A 3,354-nucleotide genomic window follows, 5' to 3' on the forward strand; every position below is an offset into this window, starting at 1 on the left:
TTCTTTTGAACAACCATTCCTTATTACTATATCTTAATATTTTGATTGTTACTAGTTATTATTATGCATGTTGCCAGCAGATATTATTATGCAATGCTCCGAACCTAAATTGTTGTTGCTAGTTATTATTATGCATGTTGCTAGTTATATTATTATGCATGCTTTGTTCATGTGTCGTGTTTTGTCAGTTTATTTATCTTTTTATGATTAGGCATGGCTTTGCTCATTTTATTATTACTATTTATTTTACCATTCTAGTTTGTTCATATTTCCAATATATTGTTCATCTTTGATTTGACCATCTTTTTATAACATATGTTTTCGACATCTTTTTAGCTATGTTCAATTTAGTAATAATTTATTTGTTGTTTTTATTTTTTTTTAGGATTAATTTTATGGAGTTAGATGATAATGAAGTCGATTTACCCTCACCGTCGAAAGACGGTAATGATCCAAAAAATACGTCGGTGGAATGGATTCCTACGTGTGAGGATGACCTCAAACCCGTGATTGGCAAGGTATTTGATACTTTAGAAGAAGGAGGTGATTTTTATAAAGCTTATGCTTATGTTGCTGGTTTTAGTGTGCGTAATTCGACTAAAACGAAAGATAAAGATGGTGTCAAATGGAAATATTTTCTTTGCTCAAAAGAGGGTTTTAAAGAGGAAAAAAAAGGTAGACAAGCCACAATTGCTTATTGCTGAAAATAGTTTGTCTAAAAGTAGAAAAAGAAAATTGACACGGGAGGGATGTAACGCAAGACTTGTTTTGAAGAGAACTATTGATGGTAAATATGAAGTCTCAAACTTTTATGAAGGTCATTCACATGGGCTAGTCTCACCTTCAAAGAGACAATTCCTTAGATCAGCAAGAAATGTAACTAGTGTTCATAAGAATATATTGTTTTCCTGCAATAGAGCTAATGTGGGGACTTCAAAAAGTTATCAAATAATGAAGGAGCAGGTCGGAAGTTATGAAAATATAGGATGCACACAAAGAGATTTGCAAAACTATTCAAGAAATTTGAAAGAATTGATCAAAGACTCTGATGCAGATATGTTCATTGATAATTTTAGAAGAAAACAGGAGATAAATCCTTCATTCTTCTATGATTATGTAGCTGACAATGAAGGGAAGTTGAAACATGTGTTTTGGGCTGATGGAATTTGTCGAAAAAATTACTCTTTGTTTGGAGATGTGGTTTCATTTGACACAACATACCGCACAAACAAGTATTTTATGATTTTTGCACCATTCACTGGCATAAATCATCATCGTCAAAGTATAACCTTTGGGGCTGCTCTTTTGAAAAATGAAAAAGAAGAATCGTTTGTTTGGTTGTTTGAGACATTTTTGAAAGCAATGGGGGGACATAAACCTGTTATGATAATAACAGATCAAGATGGGGGTATGAAGAATGCAATAGGAGCGGTTTTAAAAGGGTCGTCTCATAGATTTTGCATGTGGCATATTCTAAAAAAAACTTTCAGAAAAGGTGGGTAGTTCCATGGATGAGAATAGTGGTTTTAATGATCGTTTCAAGTCATGTGTCTGGAACTCAGAGTCCTCCGAAGAATTTGAATTGGAATGGAGTAATATTATTAGTGATTACAGCTTGGAAGGAAATGGATGGCTTTCTACAATGTATGATCTAAGAAGCATGTGGATACCGGCTTATTTTAAAGATACATTTATGGCTGGAATTTTGAGAACAACCTCAAGATCAGAGAGTGAAAATTCATTCTTTGGCAACTACTTGAATCCGAACTTAACTTTAGTGGAATTCTGGGTGCGATTTGATTCTGCTTTAGCAGCACAAAGACACAAAGAACTTTTTGCTGATAATAATACACTTCATTCTAATCCAGAATTGAAGATGCACATGGATTTAGAGAAGCACGCTAGAGAGGTTTATACTCATGAAAACTTTTACATATTTCAAAAGGAGTTGTGGAGTGCATGTGTAGATTGTGGAGTTAAAGGAACAAAAGAGGAAGGTGAGAATTTATGCTTTTCTATACTTGATAATGTTGTGAGAAAACATAGAGATGTTGTTTATTGTCTTTCTAATAACATTGCACATTGTTCATGCAAAATGTTTGAGTCGGAAGGCATCCCATGTCGACATATTCTTTTTGTATTAAAGGGGAAAGGTTTTAGTGAAATTCCAAGTCATTACATTGTGAATAGATGGACAAAATTGGCAACAAGTAAACCAATTTTTGATTGTGATGGAAATGTTTTGGAGGCATGTTCTAAATTTGAAAGTGAGAGCACATTAGTTTCAAAAACATGGTCACAATTGTTGAAATGCATGCATATGGCTGGTACAAACAAAGAGAAATTTCTCCTCATTTACGATGAGGGTTGTAGTATTGAATTAAAAATGTCTAAAATGAATAGTGATGTTGTATCAAGACCCTTAGATGAATTGGAGGCTTTTATTGGATCCAATGTAGCTAAAACAATTGAAGTTCTTCCACCTGAACCTTCAAATACCAAAGGTTGTGGAAAACGCATCAAAGGGGGGAAAGAGAAGGCAATGGAACAACAAAAAAAGAGAACGAGGCTTTGTAAAGCTTGCAAGCAATATGCATCCCATGATAGTCGCAATTGTCCCACAAAATCCACTTCATAGCTTTTGGTAAGATAACAAGACTTTGTGTATTTAGTCACACACTTATTCTAAAGATATAGTTAATTCATATTTATTATTGTTTTTCTTATATGCAGGGAATGGAACATGGTATTGGAGATAGGGACCTTTTTGCTTTTTGTTGAAGAAGCTGTTTTTTCTTTTTGTTGAAGAAGCTGCTACTTGGAGCTGTTGAATTTCAATTAGTTGATTTCAGTTAATTTTAGAGATGATGATTATATGCTACAGCGATATACTGAAGTTCTTTGTAACTTGTTAGGTGTTTTTTGGTGACTGGTGGCACAAATGTTTTGGCTTCTGTGATGTGCGTTTAGCTGCTATTTGGTAGCTGTTATGCAGTTGACAGTTTGGTTTTTCTGTTTTAGGCTTGTTGTTAGTTAACAATATTGAATATACACTTCATATGTCCGCTTTTTGGCACCCACGTTTTGGGTGGTGTTGATATGTTAAGCCAGCTTCTGCTTTGTAGTTCTTTTAGCCTTTTGAAATTCTTGTGCAAGGCATTTAATATATAATGTTGGTTCTAGTTTCAGTTTTTTTGTTGCTACTATTTGTTGTTTCTAGCATTTTCTTTCTGCTAATTTTTTTTTGGCTGATGCTTCTTATTTTTTCATCTCAGCTTTTGGTTCTAATTTTTTGCACTATTGTTCAAAAACCTGTGAATTTTCTGCACTCAGCAAGTGCTTCACTATATACCA

General features: G+C 33.8%; 1 pseudogene across 1 annotated transcript; it reads left to right on the forward strand.

The window, feature by feature from the left end:
• Positions 1 to 351: 351 nt before the first annotated feature.
• Positions 352 to 3,124, forward strand: LOC146932305 (protein FAR1-RELATED SEQUENCE 5-like; annotated as a pseudogene). Its single transcript, XR_015007052.1, has 2 exons — positions 352 to 2,644; positions 2,734 to 3,124. The product of XR_015007052.1 is annotated as a protein FAR1-RELATED SEQUENCE 5-like (transcript).
• The last annotated feature ends 230 nt before the right edge of the window (positions 3,125 to 3,354 follow it).

This window comes from Medicago sativa, chromosome 4 (assembly GCF_051527215.1).
Source record: "Medicago sativa cultivar Bolivia chromosome 4, Bolivia_mono, whole genome shotgun sequence".
In the NCBI taxonomy this organism is placed as follows: Eukaryota; Viridiplantae; Streptophyta; class Magnoliopsida; order Fabales; family Fabaceae; genus Medicago; species Medicago sativa.